This window comes from Onychostoma macrolepis, chromosome 24 (genome assembly GCF_012432095.1).
Source record: "Onychostoma macrolepis isolate SWU-2019 chromosome 24, ASM1243209v1, whole genome shotgun sequence".
Taxonomy (NCBI): Eukaryota; Metazoa; Chordata; class Actinopteri; order Cypriniformes; family Cyprinidae; genus Onychostoma; species Onychostoma macrolepis.
In genome coordinates, this window is record NC_081178.1 from 24,795,040 (window position 1) to 24,821,386 (window position 26,347).

The 26,347-nt window shown below is 38.0% G+C and overlaps 1 protein-coding gene and 1 long non-coding RNA gene across 2 annotated transcripts in view; one reads left to right on the plus strand and one right to left on the minus strand.

The window, feature by feature from the left end:
• LOC131533646 (deleted in malignant brain tumors 1 protein-like) overlaps positions 1-26,347 on the minus strand; it is a 95,928-nt gene that overhangs the window by 23,911 nt on the left and 45,670 nt on the right. The gene's annotated exons all lie outside the window — the stretch shown is intronic.
• LOC131533648 (uncharacterized) lies at positions 2,545-4,980 on the plus strand. Its single transcript, XR_009269180.1, has 4 exons — positions 2,545-2,617; positions 3,893-3,962; positions 4,085-4,236; positions 4,408-4,980. It is a non-coding gene; the product is annotated as an uncharacterized LOC131533648 (long non-coding RNA).

Sequence of the window (26,347 nt, forward strand, 5' to 3'; positions counted from 1 at the left end):
GCTCCATGACCTGAAAAGCAGCTTTTACTTGACAAACCAGTCTGTCAGAGTTAGAGTGGTCCTGACAGAAAGATTCCATGAAAGAGATGAGGAAGGAATAAATTGTAGTTCCAACTGCATACTGATTGGATCTGTTAGCTATTTTCACTTACAAAACCGCACACAAAACATCAACAGACAGACGCACACATAGGGCATTTAAAAAAATACTCTAAAAAGTTCAAAACTTCAATACATGCTCTTGTTAAAAGTTCTGAGAGAAGTTTTAATTTACTCGAGTATGTCTAGCATTCATGTAACTTTCACACAACTTGAGACTCTTCAGACAAAACAATTATTGAGAGCAACGGTTCACCTGAGTGGAACGAAGGCATCTTTAGAGACTTTTTAAACATTTTGAAACATGAAAACTGTAAAAAGCAACTAAATAGTCAATAGCTGTTTTGCAAAACAGCTTTTCCCCTTTTCATTGAAAATAAAGAACTGACTCAAAAGAATGAATAAATCACAAATGACTGGCATCACTAGAGTTCAGATGACCGAAATACAGGACACACGTAATAAAAGCAAACAAACAAATACAAAAAAAAAAATACAAAGACATATTTTTATTGCTTTTGGGGAAAAATAATGCAGGCACTGGACTAGGATCAACTTTGTTGAGCACTTGTGTTGAGCACCTGTGTTTGTGCATGCCATCAAATAAAGTATACTATCAGTTAGTAAACACTATCAAATAAAGCACACTATCAAATAAAGTACAGGTGCATCTCAATAAATTAGAATGTCGTGGAAAAGTTCATTTATTCAACTAAAATTGTGAAACTCGTGTATTAAATAAATTCAATGCACACAGACTGAAGTAGTTTAAGTCTTTGGTTCTTTTAATTGTGATGATTTGGGCTCACATTTAACAAAAGCCAACAAATCTCAACAAATTAGAATACTTCATAAGACCAATAAAAAAAAAACATTTTTAGTGAATTGTTGGCCTTCTGGAAAATATGTTTATTTACTGAATATGTACTCAATACTTGGTAGGGGCTCCTTTTGCTTTAATTACTGCCTCAATTCGGCGTGGCATGGAGGTGATCAGTTTGTGGCACTGCTGAAGTGGTATGGAAGCCCAGGTTGCTTTGATAGCAGCCTTCAGCTCATCTGCATTGTTGGGTCTGGTGTCATAGATTCTCTATGGGGTTCAGGTCAGGCGAGTTTGCTGGCCAATCAAGCACAGTAACACTATGGTCATTGAACCAGCTTTTGGTACCTTTGGCAGTGTGGGCAGGTGCCAAGTCCTGCTGGAAAATTAAATCAGCATCTCCATAAAGCTTGTCAACAGAAGGAAGCATGAAGTGCTCTAAAATTTCCTGGTAGATGGCTGCGTTGACTGTGGACTTCAGAAAACACAGTGGACCAACACCAGAAGATGACATGGCAGCCCAAATCATCACAGACTGTGGAAACTTAACACTGGACTTCAAGCAACATGGATTCTATGCCTCTCCACTCTTCCTTCAGACTCTGGGACCTTGATTTCCAAATGAAATGCAAAATTTACTTTCATCTAAAAAGAGGACTTTGGACCACTGAGCAACAGTCCAGTTCTTTTTCTCCACAGCCCAGGAAAGACGCTCCTGACGTTGTCTCTGGTTCAGAAGTGGTTTGGCAGCCCTTTTCCTGAAGACGTCTGAGCGTGGTGACTCTTGATGCACTGACTGCAGCTTCAATCCACTCCTTGTGAAGCTTTCACAAGTGTTTGAATCAGCTTTGCTTGACTGTATTCTCAAGCTTGCGGTCATCCCTGTTGCTTGTGCACCTTTTCCTGCCTAAATTCTTCCTTCCAGTCAACTTTGCATTTAATATGCTTTGATACAGCACTCTATAAACAGCCACACCTTTCAGTAATGACCTTCTGTGACTTACCCTCTTTGTGGAGGGCGCCAATGTTCGTCTTCTGGATCATTGCCAAGTCATCAGTCTTCTCCATTATTGTGGTTTCAAAGAACAAGAGATACCCAGAATTTATACTGTAGGGATGGTCATTAATTGAAACTCAAATGTAAATATTCTAATATTTTGAGATACTGATTTTTGACTTTCATGAGCTGTAAGCTCTAATAATCAAAATTAAAACAAAAAAACTTTTGAAATGTTTTACTTTACATGCAATGAATCTAAAATATATGAAAGTTTTACTTTTTGAAATAACTTACAAGAAAAAATGAACTTTTCCACGACATTCTAATTTATTGAGATGCACCTGTATGTGGTCATAGTGACATGACTGTGTTAGGCTGTATACACACTGTAAAAAATTGTTGTAGTTTCTACAGCAAAATTTTACAGAATTTTACTGTTTAAACATTTTACAAGATGTAGCTGCAATTCACAATGCATTATGGGTCAAATAAGGTTTTACAGTTGTTAACAGTATATTTCCATGTCAACTGTAATTAATTTACAAGAAGCAGGTGTTGTCACTGTAGCTCCTGCTTTTTACACTACTTTACTGTAGTGTGGCATTATGGGATTGCGCGCGCATCATTCAAATCTGAAATCCAGCGACTGGAGCAGTGCCAGAACGATTGAAGATTAGAGGCTTTATTCATAATTCCTGGTAAATTCACTTAATTTTACTTAAGAAATATATCCTTTTAACTATGACAAAAAATAAATATATCCTTTTATATTTATTTAAGTTAATGTATAAGCGATATCATGTGCAATAGCCTGCTATCACGACATTTAGACCAAGTGGCCATGGTAACTTATGTGCAGTAAACTGGAAATTGCTATTATAGCATAATTAGGCTGAATGCTGCATTTTTCTCATTTTGGTAGATTCATTTTCTTATTGAGAGCATTTAAAGTAGTGTTTACCCAACTTTTAACCTAATGCCCAGTGTGAACGATTGTCATAGTAACGTTCTACTATCTGTCATAAGCAAAATATGTGAGATTTGATTTGTTTATGTTTTCAACTGTCCCATATTGACATGACATCTTACTATAATTAGAAACTACATGTAAATGAGAAATTGTGTCTATTGCCACTGTAGTTGTACTCGACATTAAAGCTTGTCGGGACAATTTTGTAGTGAAAGACATATTTAACGTTACATGCCCGATTGGACAAGATAGCCTGATTAAAACTTGATTGAAAAAAAAATAACTATGGAAGCATCGAAATGCAAGACTGATTCTGATTTTATTACATTCAACATAAAAACAAATAACCTTAACAGCACACATAAACTCACGGAAGAAACATGAGGTAAATGTTCAAGCTGTTGAGTTTATTTATAACATCTAATGTTATGTTAATATTATTAAGTAGCACAACAAGTGATCTGTTGCTGATTATCACGATTGCAAATGTTACATAGATAACAATAAACAATTAGTTAACATTAAGTTACTTACTTTTTATACACAATATTGACTGTTGTTCTATTTCACCATCGAAAATAGTTCCAAACAAAGATCAAAGCAAAACTCTGCGGTGTTTTTACTGAATGAATCAGCATTCTGAATGAATCGGTTCAATGAATGACTCAACTGACTCAGTCATTAAGTTATTTGCTGCCACCTAATGGTGGTTTAGTTTCACGTTTAAAAAGTATCATTGCATTTTTACAACATTTCTTATTTGTAATTTCAAAAATTAATGTAAAACATTAATGTCATAACACAGTTGTAATTTTGCATTATAAATTATTTAATTTGATTGGTGGTACAGTTCTACAATGTATTGTTATAATTGAATTTATTAATCAAATGTAAAAGTTTATTTTAAAATATATGCATTTTTGGGTGTTCATTTTGGTCTCATTTATGTAAATGCATGTTTTTTTTTTTTAAATCACAAGATAATTTTCATTATTTCTTGTAGGTGCAAAGAATAGCAGCTGATGTGGAGAAATGTTTGATGCTTCAAGACTCTCTGAAGCTGATTATATTAGGTAATGTATTAATTCTTATTAATTCTGTTGTAAATAATTTGATAAACTTGCATTTTAGATTACATTTTATATTTAAATGCTGTATTGTAAGTTACATTATTGCTTCTATTTATTCATTTCAGGTGCACCCAGTGGCTTTTGACTAGGCCTATTCGAGGGTCACATGGTTGTGAATTCATACCTCAACTTTGCGGCTGGATTTTCAGTCTTATTACAACTTCAGCCTGGCATCCCGGGAGCAGGCGTCTTTTGCACACTTGAATTAATTTCAAAGGTAACATGTTTTACTTGAGTAATTTCATTTGTGAAAAAGGTTACTTGTTTAGTTTAAGTACTGGTAAATGCTGATTGTATTGTATAAGTGGCATTTTTACATTTATTTTATTGAGCTAGTTTCGTTCAATACTGAAATTTATTCTAAATCTTCTGCTTGTTTTATGTGCAGATGTTTTGTTGGAAACACAACACTTACTCGATACAAGACGGATACATAGAGGCAAAACAAGTGGAAAGGTCTCAGAGAAGAGGGACAACCCTCATGTGTGTGCTCATCTCAGAAAGTTGATGGACTTTCAGTATGTATTTATTAAATTGTCTTTTGCAGGAATATTCTAAATTTAATATAACATAAGCTCAAACAACAGAATTTGTGGTATAATGTTGATTCCAGCATTTTATTTTAATCCTTTAACCAAAATTATACAAATTCTGTTGATTGACCTTAATTTTTTTATAGAAAGTAAATGTTCTACTCAGAATATGGCTTTTTTTTTTTTGATATAACAGTTAGTTGTAGTTATTTTGTGATGCTATGTTATTTTTATGATAAGATTTTAACTGTTGAAAGACTGACATTTTTATTTTTACCAGTAAAAGCCTTGCAATGTCTTTCTGCCAGTTTTAATAAATATTTATTTGCAACATCTTTGACTTGGTTTTTATTCATTTGTAAATGTATTAAGATAGTTCTCATGATAATTCATTTAAATCAGTATTTTACAGTTTACTGTTAAAATTATTCTTTGCAGCATTTTCATTGTTAAATTATTACAACGTCATCTTGGATTTAGGGGTATTTACAGGATTTTATTGGCAACTTTTGTTGCCAGGTAAATACTGTACTTTCGTGAGATTACAAAATATTGCTGTAATATAAACTACAAGTTTAATTCAATGTTACTAGCAAAAATACTACAAATTACTGTATTTCACATACAGCAATTAACTGTGATTTGCTTTGCAGTATTATACTGTAATCCATTTTACAGCAATTAACATCATTTTTACAAGATTTTATTGGCAACTTTTTTGCCAGTAACATCCTGTAAATTCTACAGTACATTTTTTACAGTGCATACAATAAGCATTTGAATAACAAAGACATGACACTAGAACATTTCCGAGAACAAATATACAAGCAAGCACATCAAAACCCTCACAAAACCTGTTACAGCGATTTCCTTGTTTGGAAAACTAGAAGTTTACATAGTGGTGAGTGACATGGATTTAAATGTTAATGAGAAAAAAATAAATAATGAGAACAACCTTGCATTTGTGTGGTAAAACACCTGCAGAAATGAAACCATTAAAACGCAGTTACTGCACTATAATGGCTCCTGCATTATAATGGCTTTTTTAAATAAATAAACAAAATAAAAGTTGTGCTCTGTTGTTTTTTTATTTTATTAAATGATTTTATTTCATGCTTACAAACAAGACGGCCAGTGTCTAACTTTAAGTAAAAAAATAAAATATATGCATTACATGTCAAAAGACCTTTTTAAAATTTCTAAAGAATTTTCCTAAATCATGAGCAGCGCTGCCTGTCTTTGGAACAATTTACAGACAAAAGCTTTAAGTTGTTTTTTTGCTGTGATCTGCATTTTTCTTTTTGAACTTAGTTATTATAATAACAATTAATTATGAAGTGAAGTGAAGTGAAATTATGCATAATTGCATGCAAGTAACCCTAATCCTAACCTAAATGATTATAGAGACAGTCCACAAGGAGATGATGACTGGAAGATAGGGGTGGGCGGATCGATCTTAATATCGATAGTATCGATACCAACGTTGGTATTGGTATCGGATCGATACTAGCCTGATTAGATCGATACTTTAGGTTAATTTCCTCTCCTCTACACTTAACATATTGCTTAATACATTCAACAAAGAATAGACATATCTGTGTGTTTATATACCGCTCTTTTCACGTCTCGTATGCAAACCTTACTGCTCCTCCCCTGCTTTAGTGTTTTGTTATGCCATTACGTGACTCAGGGGCTCCATGTGCAAGCGGATATTATGCTACAGCGAGAAATGGAACGGTAGAAATTCGCTACTGTGGCAACAGCACCAAATTTATTCACCTTTTTCAACGTGAAAGTAAGCTTTTTTCATAGACTGTATGTACAAGACTTCCACTTCCTTAGGCACGGTAGGGAAATCATGAGAAAAATAAACCAAAAATAGTTTGCAATACCAAGCTTTTGTACAGTTAAAAATCGCTGGAAGCGGATGAGACTGGAAGCCAGACCCATTAAATTTACCGAATTTGGCCTTTTTATACAGTCTTCAACCATTAAGCCACGTTGTTGTTTTTTTCTTTATAAAAGTTTTCTATCAGAGGAAAACACTTAACATGCATGCACTTTGCGTTCATATGCTGGGCTGCTTGCCTGCATATAGTTTGCATCATCAGTATACTGAGTTGGCCTTTCAATATTACTTTCTTAATGCATTAGTCCATGTTAAGTTTTTTTTTTTCTTTATAACTCTTTTTTTATGGGAGGAAAATGCTTAACAGGAAACTTTACGCATTGCTTTCATATTCTCATATTCATATCCACATAGCTTTAAGGTGAATATAATATTTTAGTCATATCAACATAAGTTATTGTTAATTTTCAAAGTGTAATTGGTCATTTAAATGCATGTTATTAAAAAGGAAAAAGTATCGGTATCGGTATCAGTATCGGCGATACTTGCCCTGTATTTACTTGGTATCAGATCGATACCAAAATTTGCAGTATCGCACACCCCTACTGGAAGAGACGGACCGAGGAGCAGAAGGTAACTCTGGAGGAGATACAAAAGGTAGGTTTCTCAATGCATCGTTTGGATAGCATGGAGAGAGTCCACTTCAAATGAACGTGATCAGAAGCAGAGTGAAGTGAGGTGTGTGCTTATGAACTAGTCCTTGATGAGGGTGATGATTTCAATCAGGTGTGTGTAGTTAATACTCTGGTGACAGAGTGCACTGTAATTGGGTGGTGAATGAGCCTGGCCGATCTGTGACAGTAACAAGGACACCTTAAAATAAAGTGAAACCTATATTTATATTGATTGGAATTTTCTTACAATACTTTGTACCTGCTTTAAAATGAGGTAGTGTCTTCTGTGCTGAAAGACACTACCGTTTCTCTGCCTTCCGCCTGAGATGCAGCTTGGAAAATGGATGGTTGGATGGAATATGTCATTTAAACTCAACGCTGTATGTGTCACTTTTAATATTTCTATTACAATATGTGAAATTGATCATTTTATAAATTAAGCACCAGGTTTTTATTCTTTACTGTTTTCTTTCCACTTTGTTTGAATAAATAATTTATGCACTTGAGTCCCTCATTACAAAACTACAGTTTCGAGACAGACATTGTCTCTGTTCCAAAGCAGAACAAATTAAACAGTATTTTAAGGCATCATAGACACACTTATGTGGCAAAGGCTATGCCAAGCAGTAAACCGCAACATGATGGAAGAATAAATCAAGTTCAAAGGTAAAATCAGGTGTATCCTTTAGAAAATTAATCTAATGGAAAATCAATTTTTACCAAAATGTGTGCTCATTTTTATTCACCTTATTCAAGTTTTGTGTTGTTATCTTAGCAACATGCTAACACCATAATAAATTTAATTATTTTGTGACACGTCAGATACTGCTGTCTCCTCAGCCATCATAGTGTACTTATTTGAATGATATATTTTAGTATAGTTTTGGCAAGTGCATGTATGTAATGAGGATGAGATACACTTCTTATGACATACACAGTACATTGAGCCTAAGGGCATTCAGTTGGTTATTTAGTGTAAAGTTTAAACAATGTGACTGTAATTTCCAGTCCTGCAGCTACTGCAGCATTGTTACAACATTAAGTCATACACCAGGAAGATTTTCCATTCTCATAAATGCTACAACACTAATGATTAATTGTTCCCTGACAATAGTCTCCAAAAATAAATATATATTTTTAGATAATATATCTTAAATTGTTAACTTTTCTTGCCCCATTGGCATTTTTTTTTCTTCTTTTAAGTATAAGTCTCACTAATTGTTGTTAGATTTATCAAGTGATTTATTATCATGTTACAGGATATAACTAATGAGTCCACTGAGGGCAAGTAGTCTGAGCCCATGTGTAGTTTATTTCCAAATGTCAAACACATACAACATATACAAAACCAGATGATGACTTGACTTTAACAGACTTAAACTTGACTTGACAAGACTGGTACAGACTTGAACATAAACCGTGAACAAACAGGTTACATGAAACAAAACCAATGTTACATATTCTCTTTTCAAAAGGGCGGTTCCAGACACCCTGCAAAAACAGGTAGATTGAAGCAGAGATAGGCTTGTATGGAGCCTACATCTGGAGCAGTGGTGGGTCTGAACTGTGGTGCAGAGTCAACCCCCATGAAGGGTTATGCAGCCATGGTGTAGCCAGCAAATATAGAGACCACTGGGGTGAAGCTGGCAGAGGGGATGTCCACCTCAGCAATGCTGAAGACCATAGGAGATCAGAAGGCCATTGCAGAGCAAAAGATCACTAGGGCCGATGGCCTAGTAGATGCATGGAGGGTATTCCTGACCGTGATAGACCAGGTTCATGGGCAGCCTCTGTGGCCATGGCCACGTGGCACTGAGAAGTCATGAACAGCCTCCATGCCATTAACAGGGTAAGAGGCTGCCTCTTGAGAGCTGTGGCAGATGCTGCCGCCTCAGGGAAAATGTGCAGCCCAAACACACAGCACAGCGGTGGTCTCTACCCGAAGCACTGTAGGATAACCTCTGGGATCACCGGACTTGAGACTACCAGGTTTGGACTTGGGACCAGACTTGACCTGCTCACCACTGCTGGGTTGACGGTTAAGGGTCTAGCTTTCTGTAACTAAGGAGTCCACTTAGGGCGAGTGGTCTGAACCCATGTCCACTTTATTTATAAAAGTGTCAAACACATACAACATAAACAAAACCAGATGATCAAGACATTGTTTTTAGATAATATTTCTTAAATTGTTAACTTTTTTTGCCCCTTTGCAGGTGTTTTTTTTTTTTTTTTTTTTTAAGGTATCAGCCTTGTTAGATTTGTCAAGCATGTATTATCATATTACAGGACTAACTGCTTTATTTATGCTACAGTATATCTTAAAGTTCATATTTATGTTTGGGTTTTTGAAAAGTAGAAAAGTACACACATTTTTTTCCACACACTACTAAGTAGAAATTAATTTCTACCTTCAGAATGTATAAAAAACAAATGTGTACAGCACGTGTTACAAAATAAAAAAAGGGCTTACATCAAATCTCATTTGTGTCATTACATGACAACAAAAGCAGACTGATTGTATGACTGATGTATTTTTCAGAAGGAAGTTTCACCAACATATTTTCTTTTTCATGTCAAGCTATTTAAAGCCTCTTTAGCTTTATGCTTGTGATGTATATGTTCCTGGAAAATCCTAACAAAACTACTTTTACTTCATTCATTCAGCATTTTTGCCTTTTTTGTCCCGACTTTCTTTTTCATGTCTTGAGCAGCTGAAATGAATGTGGTGTTGTGCTTTTCTACACAATTTGTTAAACATTGATCTCCATTTTCTACGTATAATAATAGATTCTTTTTACATAATGATATGGCCTGTAATGGTTTTAGGCCACAAAATATTTCCTTTTGTTAAATTTTGTGATGTTATAGTACTATTTATTAGGGCTGCCCTCGACTAAGTATTTTTCTGGTCGACCAGTCTTTCATTTTAAGTATTAGTCGACTAATCGCACATTTATTAATAAACCATTTAATTCATTATAATGAGCCTTTAATTGCCTACATAGCCTAATAAGCGCTGAAGCACACGCATAAAGCTTGCCACAGTGCACCGGTAGAAGTAAATGATTATGAATGTGTCAGGGGAAAACAGTAAGGAAACTGCATTAACATTTTAATACACTGAACAAAATTATAAATGCAACACACTTTTGTTTTTGCCCCCATTTTTCATGAGCTGAACTCAAAGATCTAAGACTTTTTCTATGTACACAAAAGGCCTATTTCTCTCAAATATTGTTCACAAATCTATCTAAATCTGTGTTAGTGAGCACTTCTCCTTTGCCGAGATACTCCATCCACCTCACAGGTGTGGCATATCAAAATGCTGATTAGACTCATTTAGACAAATAGTTGGAAGACAAAAGTATGTCTTTATCTGACTCCATGAAATTGTTGTTGATATAATTCTATTTGTAGCAGAGTTTTCTTTTAATTCAGAGGAAACTGTATGCATCATGTATCATGTAGAGAATACTATATCAGAACAATTACAGAAAGAAAGCAACTGAATCAAAGGTTTAGAGTTATACTTTATTAAAATATTACAGATACAGTATGAGTGAATGTCCTCAGAATTATCATGAATTAGCGAATTTTAAAAAATGTGTCACCCTTCCATCATATTAACTCTCACACTACACAAACTGTTGCACGTCACCTCTGGACTACAGTTCCCATCATCCATTGCACTGACGACACACACACACAGCTGATTTCACTGATCACACACAGCTGATTCCCATTTGCACGCCTTACTTAAGCCATGGACTTTCTCCCCTCACTGCCGAGTATTGTTTAGCGTTTATCACAGTCATTGCTGATAGCTACCTTACAGAGCCTTTCCTAGTGTCTTAATCTTAATCTTAGTCTTAGTCTTGCCTGTTTACCCGTGTTTGGATTATTGCTTTTGTGGTTTTGGATTACCCCTTCGTCTTGCCTTTCGGACCCCGTTTGGATTATTGCTCGTGTACTCGGATTACCCCTATTGACAAGCCCTTTGGACATTGTTTGCTGATTGTTGACCCACGCACGCTCTAGGAATACTCTTGTGTCTTGTCCTCAATTGATCCGTTTACTGTTGTTTGACCCTGCCTATGTTTGACTATGTTTCTAATAAAGCTTGCACATGGATCCATATGCCTCACGTCTCAGCGGCTCCGTAACAAGGGGAGTGCGGGGCACAAACTTACATGGGGTTAGTTGGAACACATGTGGTTTAAATATTTCCACACATTGTAGAATAACAAAATTTACCTTATTTACTAGTTGCCATATCAACACTAAAAAAAAAAGTGTGCCAAAATTCAAAAATGTTTTGAAGGTATCACTGAACATTTATTTTACCGTAGTAAAATACATTTCTGGCTTAAGTTAAAAAAAAAAAATAAAAAAAAAATCTCAGTTGTTAGTATTCATTTAAAATGAGAAAAATCTATTATTTTAATCTCCAATCTGTTATTTATCAGTGTAGATTTTTTTTGTTTCACTAACTAGCAAAAGACACTAACTGGTTTTAAATTCCAGTTGCGCAGATGGGGAACGTTGTAACACTGCATTACAATGTGCCCTGCTGTTATTAAAATATGCTATTCTATTACATTAGCAAAGTAATTTACATTGTTTACTTTAATGCATTTTAATGAGAAACAAGAAACTGGTGAAAAAAGACTGACAGTCAATGTTTAGAAATTACTTAAATAAATTGAAACCATTTTGGCTCATTTATGGGCCGCACCAAGCATGGTTACAATGTGTTCATTGTCAAACTCCAAAATCAGATTATTTTTAATTCTTAAAAAACATTTTATTTGAAAAAAAGTGAATAATTTTATTTTATTGACAAAATATTTTAGTTTGTCTTTTATTTTTTTTTCATTAGATCAGATAACATTTAAAGCTGTCATATGGTCATGTTACAACGTGCCCCTCTGATGTTACAATGTATCCCACCTACAGGGCTAGTGGTCAAATTTCTTTTCCATTTTTAGAGGGTAAATAAAGAAAAATGTATACACTGTAATGATGAAACAAAGTGACATAAGTATTTGTACTAGACAAGTGTGAAATTACTCTGGATAAATAAAAAAATTATACTCTGAACTGTCAGGGTTTTGTCACAACAGTTTACTAGAGAGAGAGACCCAGATGCAGAATTATCAAGGGGGTGACGTTTGACAAAACTGGTATAAACAGGGCTGAAGTGAGAGTCCAAACGGTAGGAAAGGGCAGTCTGCTGGAGCACAGGAGGATGGCCGAGGTCAGACCTGGACAAGGCTTGGCGGAGAACAAAGGAGATGCACCAGTCAATGAGACCACAGGAGATCAGGCAGCAGTCAGGGCTTGATCATTTGAGCTGTAGTGAAACCAGTCCAGCTCAGATAGCCAGGTATTGAGAACAGCAGCCAGGGGGAATCAGGACACAGAACAGGAACAAACACTAGACACAAAAAAAAAAAAAAAAAAACCCACACACAAGACAAGACAGAACAAGCAACAATATAAGACACCAACTACACGCTATGACTAGAAAGGAAAAAAAAAAAAAAAAAAAAAAAAAATATATACAAACGGCACAGAACAAATAAACAAAATAAACCGAAAGGCAAATTCCAGGAATCGATAACTGGAAATATAAACTGGCTAAAACAAAATAAAGAAAGAAGCCAAACTAAAAGCTAGAAAAAAAAACTAACCTAGTTCCTGGCTTTACTTTTTGCTCTAGACCAAAATAACACAAAGAAATTCAAATTAACTTCAAAAAAACTAAATGCAAAGCTAGACTGACCAGGGAAGTAAAACACTACTAATACAACCAGTTGACTGACAATGAATTCTCTTAAACACAAGGAACTAACGCAACGAACCAGCAGAGACATGAGGGAAAGGGGCTCAATATAAAGGAGCAGAGCACATGAGGATCAGGTGGACACACAATCACAATCACGCAGTACCCTGACAGTACCCCCCCTCCAATGGACACCTCCAGGCGTCCACACTGGGTGAAGGAGTCCTAAGGAGAACTGGGATAATCAGGGACAAAGGGGGTACCAACTGGGGAGGAAAGATTGGAGGTCCAGTGTAGCCAGGAAACACAGGGGGCGGGGCTGGGAGGGCAGAAAATAGTCCAGGGGAATATTTTGGGACTGCCCAAAAAGGTGGTAACTTTGGAGGAGCATGACAACCAGGCAATACTGAGGGAGGGATAGGAACCCGATTAGTGACACCTCTAGAGATAGGGGGCCTCTTATCTGGTGGGAACTCCCAACTGGATTTAAAGTCTCGAATAGACGCAGTCTCTTGATTAGGGAAGTGCTTTGTAACAAGTTCAGGAGCCATAACTGCACTTGTGGGTAATGAGGATAACTTCGATGACTCCTGCACCAATGTGACATCATACACAGTTTCAGAGGTTCCATCAGATCTACACGATGTACACAATGCTGGAACTGTTACAGACTTGTTGACTGTGCTTTGACAGGCAGGAATGACCTCAGATAACATGAAAAAACTGGCAGAAATTATATCTTTGGGTGAGTCATGGCTAGCAAGCAGCTCAGGAGTAGCCTCCGTGGCTATAGCGGGCAGATCAAGAAGCCCAGAAATGGCCTCCGTGACTGGAGCAGATCCTGAGGAAGTAACATGACTGGCAGGCTCGGTTTCTGTGGTTATGACTAGACTGGATGATAGCCCCAAGGTGGTCTCTGTGGCCTTAGCAGGCAGACATGGATGCTTTGGAAGGACCTCCAAGGCCAAAACAGGATCAGAGTGCATGACAGGATCCGTCTCTGTGGGCAAAATGTGACTGGAGATCACATCCAAGATGGCCTCCGTGGCCCTAACTGGTACACTCAGATGCTCAGGAAGGACATCCGTGGCTGAAACAGGGACGGTTTCTGAAAGCATGACATGACAAACAGGATTGGTTTCTGTGGGCCCAACAGGACTGGCTTGCTGTTCTGAGGTAGCCTCCGTGGCCATAACAGGCAGGGTGAGATGCTCTGGAATGACCTCCATGGCCAGGTCAAGAACAGTTTCTGTTGAGGCAACAGTGCTGATTAGAGTGCCCACCTTGGACAAAACAGGTCTCATAAATAATTCAGACGGTGCAGTTTCAGATTCTTTCAACACAGGCTTAGCTGGTGTAGTAGGCAGCTTAGGGGTTGATTCCAGATCGTAGACCTCTGGAACCACTGGATACAGGACCAACCGAGTCGGGTCCTCCTGGACCAGAGAATTAGAGACCTCTTGACTCAGACTCTCCTGGACCTCTGGACTGGGAGCTTCTTGACACAGGCCCTCCTGGACCAATGGGTTTGAGCTCTCCTGACTCTGGTCCTCCTGGACCACTGGGATAGGGACCATCAGAATCGGGTCCTCTGGAACCACGGAACTCGGGGGCACCTGACTCGGGCCCTCCTGGGCCAATGGATCTGAGACCTCTGGACTCAGGCCCTCCTGGACCAATGTGCTTGGGACCTCTGAACGAAGAGCATTTGACTGCACAATGTGTGCCCTCCTTTTACGTCTTTGAGGGCTCAAAGGTGCATGACTGGCTGCTTCTGGGGTGACTGCAACCCTCTCAATCAACTCAGGAATGACTGAAGATACCTTGAACCACCCTGGGAGGACTTGGACGGACTCGATTGACTCTGGGAGGACTCGACAGACTCAAAGGTGACTGGTGTGAACTCGACCGGCTCTGGACTGGACGGAGCAGACTCGACCGGCTCTGGACTGGATGCGGACTTCTGGGCTGCTCTCTTGCTTCCCAACTCACACTTCTTTGGAGTCAGAAGATGACCTGGGACTTGACTCAGCGAAGGTAGTGAAACAGGTTGGTTGCTATAGACTGACTCAGGGGCTGGAGCCGACATTGGAGACTCACTGGTAGATGCAGCAACTCGAGCCGCCCTCTTTCTTCTGTTCCTTCGTTTCTCAGTGGGAGTCAGAAGATGATCGTGGACTTGACTCGGAGGAAGAAGGGCAGGGTGGTCGCTGCAGACATCCTCAGGAGGGTTAAGGATCTGCCAGTCTTTGCGGTGATGCACATAATGGGAGAAGTCCCAAAAATTCAACACATGCAATTGCTCCATCTCCCACCGTGGCAGAGGGTCACCCAAAACGAGGTTGAAGACCTCCTTCAGGACTGCGTCATCATATTCTAGGCCCCTAGCCATGGTCCAAAAGAATTGAGCAAAGCTCCGTGGATCCTGGCCCTGCTGATGAAGCGATGCCACTGCCCGTTGGAGCGCCAATCTCCCTTCTGCAGTGGCAGGTGGAACAATCTTAAGACTCATTCTGCTGGGTCTGGTGATGGCTGGTTCGTTCTGTCAGGGTTTTGTCACAACAGTTTACTAGAGAGAGAGACCCAGATGCAGAATTATCAAGGGGGTGACGTTTATTGACAAAACTGGTATAAACAGGGCTGAAGTGAGAGTCCAAACGGTAGGAAAGGGCAGTCTGCTGGAGCACAGGAGGATGGCCGAGGTCAGACCTGGACAAGGCTTGGCGGAGAACAAAGGAGATGCACCAGTCAATGAGACCACAGGAGATCAGGCAGCAGCCTGAGCTAGATACTTTGAGCTGTAGTAAACCTAGTCCAGTCGGATAGCCAGGTCTTGAGAACAGCAGTCAGGGCTTGATAATTTGAGCTGTAGTGAAACCAGTCCAGCTCAGATAGCCAGGTATTGAGAACAGCAGCCAGGGGGAATCAGGACACAGAACAGGAACAAACACTAGACAAAAAAACACACAAGACAAGACCACAAGACAGAACAAGCAACAATATAAGACACCAACTACACGCTATGACTAGAAAGGGAAAAAACAATACAAACGGCAGAGAACAAATAAACAAAATAATAAACCAAAAGGCAAATTCCAGGAATCGATAACTGGAAATATAAACTGGCTAAAACAAAAACAATAAAGAAAGAAAGAAGCCAAACTAAAAGCTAGAAAAAACTAACCTAGTTCCTGGCTTTACTTTTTGCTCTAGACCAAAATAACAAAAACAAAGAAATCCAAATTAACTTCAAAAAAACTAAATGCAAAGCTAGACTGACCAGGGAAGTAAAACAACACTACTAATACGGCCAGTTGACTGACAATGAATTCTCTTAAACACAAGGAACTAACGCAACGAACCAGCAGAGACATGAGGGGAAAGGGGCTCAATATAAAGGAGCAGAGCACATGAGGATCAGGTGGACATACAATCACGTAAACAAGGACTAGACCAGGACTAAACAAGGGGGCGGGGTAACTGGAAACCAGGAGGCAGGGCAAGCGGAGCACATGGCCAACAAAAACAAAGACAAAGCCATGTGCTCAGACACAAGACAAACAAGGAGACATTAAACAAAGCCAGAACAGACATGACTGTCAGGGCAGTACCCTGACACTGAACCCCTTGTGGATTTACACAAACTGAGAAAGTCAAAAAGTGTTAGGTTGTACTCCGCTCTCCCCTACTTCTAATGAAATAAGTGAGTCATTTAACTTTATTTGTCTAGAGTGCAATTTTCACTGAGGTAACAGTTGTTTGTGACATTCTCGATTGATCCCTCATCAATGTTTAACCTTGTGTAAATGAAGAAGCAAGGTGGAAAAGAATAAAAGGCAATATACTTAAAATATTAGGGTAATATTTAACATCAAGTATGCTGCTGATCTGCTATTTATTGATCTAGACTAATAAATTACTTGTGTAAAGCAGCTGTACAAGTTTTTATCTTTGGACAGAATCTGATAAACATAAAATCATAAGCAGTTTTGAAAACATAAGCACTTTATGTAAGTGCAACTTTAAGAAACATACAATGTCTGTCACAATGTAATGCAGATTTTACCACAAAATAGAAAAGAAAATTCATACAAAGAAACCTTAAAATTCATTTAATTATCTGTAATGAAAAAAATATATATTTCAGAAGTTGGACATCAAATATATGCGGTCAGCTGCTCTTTTTTTTTTTGCCATTATACACCAACAATCCCACCAGGACCACCATGGAGACTATGAAGAGTCCTGTGAAGACCCCGGTGCCTGCGCTGATATGAAGTGAACCACCATTTTCTGAAGCTGAAGAAAATAAGATGCAGTTATATCATGACCAATCATGATTCAGAATCATTTGAAGTCACCATTATTTTAAGATGTTACTAATATACTTGCTGTTGAATGCTGAGTTTGTCTCACCAAACGGAAGGGACCCTGCGTGATGTAATGCCTGGCGGTTTCCTTGCTCATGTCTCATCTGCATTTGTGTGTGGATTCCTGGAGGCAGCCTTGGGCACATCTGGAGTTTGAACTTCCTTCCGCGCATAGAATGACGGAGCAGGTAATGTACACCTGTCAAAAGAGTTTGGGTGCATTGCATTTAAACGTTTCTGCTCAACTGAATTTCCAGCATTTTCAGCATTACAGACTTTACAGCATTACTATGTGACTCTGTAATACCTCATTGTAGCCGTCTGTGAACTTGAAAGCCTGGATCCCAAAGTCATACATTCTTGAATCACTTTGATAAACCTCAACTGTGTCATCCATAATACACCTGTAAGTACATAGTGAACACATGACTTCAGTTTTCAGTTACATACAATAATGTATTCAAAATATTCTGTAGAAATGCCAAAAATATATTAATTCTGAATATTCAAAAAAGGGATACACAAAGAGATTACATAAGTTATTTATATTCTTTATTGTGAATGCATAGATTACAGAGTTACACAGAAATCTGTGGTTGAAAATCTCTAAGCAGCAGATCTTTAACTTTCTATAGATCTACGCACTCTCTTTCTCTCTCTCTATACTGTATATGCTGTTCATTGATACATTAACGAATGAATGAATGAACGAATGAATTATATATACTCTATCTCTCTTTATATATACTGTATAATGTTCATTGATATATTTTTGCATTGCTATTGCAATGTTATAGCTATCGCTATTTTGTAATGAATAAATTAAAATGATTTAATAGGTTGTAAGAAAGTAATAAGGGAGAGCGTCATTATGATATGTAATGGAAAACAAATCAATGTTTTTTTCCACATAAAAAGAATGATGTGGAACAGATATAGGAGTGTGTTTTTTTAACCACACTTTAGTGTTAGGCAGGAGTGTCAAACTCAGTTCCTGGAGGCCCAAAGCCCTGCAGAGTTTGGATCAGGGGTCTCCAACCCTGCTCCTGGAGAGCTACCGTCCTGCAGATTTCAGCTCCAACCCCTGAATCAAAAACCTGAACTAGCTAATCATGGTGTTCAGGGCTACTTGATAATTACAGCGAGGTGTGTTGGAGCAGAGTTGGGACTGAAGGTGCATTCACGCCATGTTGTAATTACGTCATAATTACGAGATCCCAACTTGTAAAAAGCGCTCACGTCCTCATAGAACTCGTAATTACAACTTGTAAACGACTTATACCACCTGACCACCTCAGATTCATTAAGGCGCTATGTTTAGGTATTGATAGTGTAATAGTTCCAAATCCAAGGATGTGAACAGCTCCAAGTAGAACATAACGTGCTTCATAACGTGCATAATGTGCATCTCATTCACATGGCGTGAATTCAGCATGAAGTCTGCAGGATGGCAGCTCTCCAGGAGCAGGTTTGGAGATCCCTGGTTTAGATTCAACCCTAATTAAACACACCTGATCCAGCTAATCAAGTCCTTCAGGCTTTTTTGAAAACTACATGGTACTGTATTTGTTTTGGAGCAGGGTTGGAACTACAGTCTGTAGGGCTGTGGCCCTCCAGGAATTGAGTTTGACACCCCTGGTGTAAGGGTTTTAGCAGTCTCACCCTTCTTTGATAATGTCATAAGATAGGGCACTGTATGGGTTGTCATCTGGAGTGCCCTGCAAGACTCCACAAAGAGCCGGACCTCAGGAAGAGCAGAATGAGCTGCAATACCCATGTAGAGCATATCCATTAAATTTTCCTCCAGTGGATACAGACTGGGATCTACCCGACTGCTGAAGTTATTGTTAGTAAAAATATCAAATGTGTAACTAAAAGTGCCAAAGCTGGATTCAGTGAAGATGTAGTCAGACTTCTTGTTGATGTAGTGGTTAGAAACACTGGCCACTTTGGGGTATTGGCAGAAGAAGCCGATTTTAACTTGACTGCGTCTGGTGATCACTTCATTAGGGTTCTCAAAAGAATTGATCTCGTTTTTGAAGACCAAGAAGTCTCCTGAGTCCTGATTGGTGTTGAAGAATCAAGCATGTGAAAACATCAGGCAGAAATAGAAAACAGTGATAAATATTGTATGGCTGACTGTTAAAATTACTTATTGGGTACTATAAAATATTTTATTTAGATTAGAGATCATAGACATCAATTTTGTTCCTCCATCGTGGTACCACAGGTGTTGAGGGACATGTTGCCTAGGATATGGGTGTCATTGGAAGTTAGAGAACAGGTGGGATCTCTCAGTTGGAGCCAGTTTTGATCAATCCTCTTCATGGAGGCTTTGCTTACTGCAATGCTGATACTGTTATTCTCACAGAAGACCTCTGTTTCACCTTAAGAGATGTGATTAATTTATTGATTAATCTTAATAAAATGACAACAATAAAAAACAGCAAGATATTATCAATACACTAACAAGAACAAAAATCCAAATCATAACATTGGTGTGGGGATTATTTAGGGAATCTGCTTGAAAAACTGACAACATTTAAACAGCTTGCATATTAATGAATATGACACTGTTAATGTACTTCTTTTTTTTTTTGGACTAGATCTATGCATGCTGCAAGTACAGACTTGCTACTAATAACAGATAACACAGACATGCTGCTGTCAACATGTAAGATATGCTGCCGATGCATGAATTGGCATATATACGTCTAGTAGGTCTAGACAGGTGGTGCTGGGGGAGGTGGGGGGTTTCCGAGGGGCAATTGCAGGCCATTTGGCTTGTGTAATGTATTAAATGATGAGATTGCTAGAAAACTGTATGTGAAGGACCTAGATCTAGAGTTTTATGACTGAACTAGCTATATCACAATACAACATCAATGACAGAAACTGGGAAAATAAGCAACTGTTTAGATTTTATTTTTTTTATTTTTTTTTTACCTGAGAGAAACCTCGATTTTGCCACAACGATCGCGATGCACCTAATTTCTGACTGACTAATTATGGAGAGAAAGACAGATGGTCATGGAAAAATTAATGTCATGAATTCCCAACGACAGACCTCATTTTACCTCTGAAGTGTCTCTGCAGCAAAGCATATGGGTACATGATGATGCAGGTCAGATTCTTGTGGTGTCCAGGTCAGCGTTGCCTCAGTAACTCCTTGACTTGCATTTCTCAAAGTTGTTGACATATTCCATGGTCCTCTGACCTGGAAATCCAAGATACTACACAAAAATGACAGAAAGATTAGATATCATTTACTAAGTAACTGGAGCATGTAAACCTGCTGGCTGAAACTAAAATGATCAAGTGTGCATGTCAGACAACTTTATCTAGTTATACTGAGCATTTTAACAACTTACAAGTTTTACTTTTACTTATAATTGCAACAGCATTTTTTTTTTCCATTTTAATCTATTAGTCTGCATTACTTTGCTTAATGTGCATCTATTTGTAAATGCAATAATTTTTGTCCTGTCCATTATTTTTTTTTTTTTTTACATTTTGAGAGAAAATCCCACATTTAAATGCAAATGTCACTTTAACTTTGCTGCATATACATGGCCATTGGTAATTTTGCCAGCAATAATGAATTGCTTATTTAGGCTACATCTTGTTTGCTTTTTTATAATGAGAGGATTTGTGAGCATGCAACTCAGCACTGAACAATAACTCTGGTGTTCTAGTCTTTTGTCACGGTGTGGTGCGGGAGAGAAGCACTAATACGACAAAGATAACAATAAACAGTATTTAATAATCCACATATGGGTAATCCAAGGCAAGGAAGAAGCATACACACATACTGGGGTCATTCAGACGCAAGACCGGACGAAGAAACACTGAACTGAATACAACTTATAAGGAGGTTAATTGACGTGACACACCTGAACATAATGACACAATCAGACAATGGCAGAAACTAGGTCACACAGAGCACATGGGGAATGAAAACACAAACAACAGTCCATGACTGTGACAGTTCGCCCCCCTCCCGGAAGGCACGTCCCCGCGCCGTAGGAAGGGAAGGACACGGAGGGATGTCGAAGGGTAGGTACAGACAGGCAGGAGGAGGTTCAGGAGGTGGCCGGATGACGACGATCCGCAGTGTCCAGGGTGGTGATGGAAGGAGCCAGGGCGGATCAGATGGAGGGAGGAGCCAGGACAGAGACAGGAGGGACTTGGATGCGACCTCCGGAGCGACCTCCGGAGGATGCAGCCTTCCGTTTGAGAAACGGCCTAGGTCACACAGAGCACATGGGGAATGAAAACACAAACAACAGTCCATGACTGTGACATCTTTTGAGTGCTAGTAAGTGAGTTCTGATTAATTTTTAACACCTCTGATTGGCCATTGCATTCAAGAAATCAACAGACATGTCTATGATTGGCTACAATGCTGCAAAAATTGTTGTAAACCTTTGATGCTCTCTAGAGTGCAAACACAAATACATATTGGAGTGTTTGCCAAAGCATGCTATTATTACATTTTCAACTGAGGTTACTTTTGAAGTGGGCCTGCATCTGATAGGCCTCCTGAATTTTTACAAAAGTCACCCGTTTACTATAACGACTTGCTCTCTGTTCAATAAAGTTGTGCCTGAATTTGTTTAGTTTAGTTTTGAACAATGCATATTTCAAACCTGTTGCCCAAGCTCTGGGCACGGAGGGTGATAGTGTGAACACGTCCCACAGATGCATGTTGAACATCTCCATGTAAGGGAGTTGGCTTCAGTAAACTTGGCCTGTTCACCCCTGGTGCACAACTGTGGACTGGTGTTTGGACTACAAAACAGTGGAAATGGGATAAAATGTTGTAAATGCACAGAACTGTGGTGAGTTGGAGCTACACGATACATGAAAACTACTACCAAATCCTTATTCATACAATACTTGTCTTTGACACCAACTTTGGCACTGGGTCTATTAATTGTATTTTATCACATTACATGGCTAATTATGAATTGCTTTCAATGGTGAAACATTATTTTATGTTACGCATCATCTCATGTTGTTCATAAGGCATGATTTTTTTTTTCCAAATACATTTATTAAATTTTTTTTTAGCAAAATGCAAATAGAAAAGCTAAAATAAGCTTTAAAAACTAAACCTCAAGATATTTTTATTCATTTTTCTAGTTAAGTCAAGTTCTAAAATATTTTAATGTGTGTGTGTTTTTCTTAATCTTAATCTTCCAGTAAATCACAGATGACTGGAAGTGTAAATTAATTGGTTTAAAAGAGTGCATGGGAACCTTGAAAAAATTTCAGCACTTAAAACTTCTGGAATCCTAATACTTAATTTACAGAAACTACAGTGTGTCAGACCTTTAAATATTGTTGTGGACAATAGGGGACAGAATTTAAAAAGACTGAAAACCAGTGAAGTACAGGATTCTCACTCACTTTCAACTACAAACTGCAGAGGCACTTGACTGATTATAAGGGTTTCTGACAGAGGAGATCCCATTCCCATTCATCAATGTGATGTTTGATGCAGGATAGACCTCAAGCGTGAACTCCAAAACATGCAGTCCAATGTCCAGTGTGCCATTACTACTCAAGGTGCACGAGTCCTTGATGCAAAAATAAATCTCATCACATTTTGTGCGTTGAAAAATGTACCATTTAAGTTGTAAAAATGTAAGTTTTTAAAATTGCCAAGATAAAGTTCATTTGCCTGTTCAATCTGTATTTGAACATTTTATGGCAGTGTATCATCAAAAAATGTTACCTCTTCAAGATAAATATTTGGGTGGTGTTGGCAAGATTGGCACTTGCATCTCACATCATCTCTATCTGGATCGTGGACCAGCAGGTGAAGACTATGAAAACAGTTCTGAGGAACTCTGAAGAAAGACAGTAATCAAAAAATGTTCTTGATAGTTGAGGCAACCTATAGCTACAATATGCTGCTGTAGACAGTGATGAAATATACTGCACACTTTGGTGGTAGAAACATATTTGACTGCAGAAGACCACTCAGTATAAAGTACTCCAGAAAATTCTAGTAAAGTCTATGGAGTCTATGGATAAATAGTCATTATCAAAAGCACAAACCTTATGTTTGGTATTGTTGCTGAAATAGGTGACTTGTTTGTAGTCCCTGTGTCTGAACATTGTCCTGTGTCAACAAGACTGTGAAGCATCCATTCACGGACATCATGAATATTAATTTCCCAACAGCAACCAGATCCTCTGAAATTTTAAATAAAACATTCAATTACATAATTTTATATTTAACAAATTTGATTACATTAGTATCAATAGTTAACTGTACATAAAGTAGCAAGGGATTTGTATAGGTACTGTATATATCAACAAATAGTAAACCTATAAATATTAAATGCAAAAAAATGATCTCTGTGAAGAATTTCAGTCAGGTTTCAGGCCCCATCACAGCACAGAAAGTGCACTTGTTAAAATTACAAATGATTTGCTTCTTGCGTCAGACCAAGGCTGCATCTCATTGCCAGTTTTATTTGATCTTAGTGCTGCGTTCGACACTATAGATCATGACATACTCCTAGATCGATTACAAAACTATACAGGAATTCAAGGGCAGGCTTTAAAATGGTTTAGATCCGACCTGTCCGATCGCTACCACTTTGTTTATTTAAACGGGGAGTCATCTCAATTATCACCAGTAAAGTATGGAGTACCACAAGGATCTGTCCTAGGTCCTCTGCCATTTTCCCCTTGGTGATATTATTAGAAAATATGGGATTAGTTTCCATTCTTATACTGATGATACTCAACTATATACAGTATCTCAACAAGACCAGATGAAACTTCTAAATTATCTAAGCTAACAGAGTGTGTTAAAAATGTAAAAGATTGGATGACCAACAATTTTCTCCTATTAAATTTAGATAAGACAGAGATATTAATTATTGGACCAAAAAACAGTACACAGAATCTCTTGGATTACAATTTGCAACTAGACGGATATACTGTTATTTCCTCTACAGTCAAAAATCTGGGTGTTACATTAGACAGCAACTTACAAAAACAGCACTCTTCCATCTTAGAAACATTGCCAAGCTACGAAACATGTTATTTGTTTCCGATGCAGAAAAGCTAATTCATGCATTCATGACCTCTAGACTGGACTATTGTAATGCACTGCTAGCTGGTTGCCCTGCATCTTCAATAAACAAGCTACAGGTAGTCCAAAATGCAGCAGCTAGAGTCCTTACCAGGTCAAGAAAATATGACCATATTACCCCAATTTTACGGCCTCTGCACTGGCTCCCTATTAAGTTCCGTATCAGTTACAAAATATTATTACTTGTCTATAAGGCCCTAAATGGTTTAGCTCCTGTGTACCTAACTAGTCTTCTACCACGCTACAATCCAACCCGCTCCCTAAAGTCTCAAAACTCTGGACTTTTGGTAGTACCCAGGATAGCAAAGTCCACTAAAGGAGGTAGAGCTTTTTTCACATTTGGCTCCCAAACTCTGGAATAGCCTTCCTGATAATGTTCGGGGTTCAGACACACTCTCTCTGTTTAAATCTAGATTAAAGACATCTCTTTAGCCAAGCATTCACATAATGCATCATATATAATCTTGTACTGCAGTTATATCTGCTCAAATGCACATTATTATTCTTTAGCTTGGGTTGAACAAATCATTTTTGCTTGGATGGAACAGCAGCTACGCTAATTATGTCTCTATTTGTTTCTCACGGGATTAACATCCCGTGGTGACTAGGAATTACAGAAGCTTCAGTCTGGATCCAACCCTTAAATGATCTGAGATGAGAAAACACCTGAGAAGAGATGATGCCAACCCCTCAGAGGACCTCAGAGGATGCCAACCCTCAGACAATATACAGAATTACCAAATTTTGCCATAAGTTAAATATATTAAGCTTAAAGCTGCTTTGTAACGATTTGTATCGTAAAAAGCGCTATACAAATAAACTTGAATTGAAAAATAGTAAATTAACTCTACATTTAAATCTAACATCTAAATTAACCGTTTTCTTCAAATAAAATATATAAATATATATATATATATATATATATCTGAATCAACCTAAATACATTTTTAGTTTACATATGTAAACCACTCCATGCTGTATCATGGAGTTGATGCAATGGGAATCCGCTCAGTGTAACTGTTGTCTGAAGTACATGTGAAAACATGCCACATTTATTGGCTAGCAGTACTCATATGATGAAGTGTGGCACGTTGTCAAGACCATAAAGAGGCATCTGTGTCATGTAGGCAGGCCCAGCAGGCCCTCCACTTGAAATGGCTGGAGGCTTATAGAAGCAACCAATAGAGGAAGCATGCAGATGTAGCCTCAGCCACAAATGCACTGTGACATCCAGCCTTGCTTTGCTGGGGACACGAGGGCACCTACACCTCACTCTGCCGTTTACTTCAATATATACATATACATCCTAATAGAAGATGCTTGTTGTTGAATTGTCAACATCAAGATCTGTCCACATAGTCAGGACTTAATGCTGACCCTATATGTGACCCTGGACCACAAAACCAGTCATAAGTCGCATGGCTATATTTGTAGCGATAGCCAACAATACAATGTATAGGTCGATATTATTGATTTTTCTTCTTATGTGAAAAATCATTAGGCTATTAAGTAAAGATCATGTTCCATGAAGATATTTTGTAAATTCCCTATCATAAATATATCACAACTTAATTTTTGTTTAGTCATATGCATTGCTACTTCATTTGGACAACTTTAAAGGCGATTTTCTCAATATTTTGATTTTTTTGCACCCTCAGATTCCAGATTTTCAAATAGTTGTATCTCGGCCAAATATTGTCCTATCCTAACACACCATACATCAATGGAAAACTTATTCAGCTTTGATGATGTATACATCTCAGTATAAAAAAAAATTGACACTTATGACTGGTTTTGTGGTCCATTGTCACATATATAATATCCCCACAACGTGACAATACTTCAAGTATGGGAGAAAGTTATTTTAGAACCACCCTTTCCAGAAGCCACAGACTGAAAGTCCACAAAGTAGTTGTCCATCATGATACCGACAATAACAGGCCTCAAGTGTGGGACCCTAGGTTGAAGCCAGTGTCCGACCACATAGTAAGGGAATGAGTGCA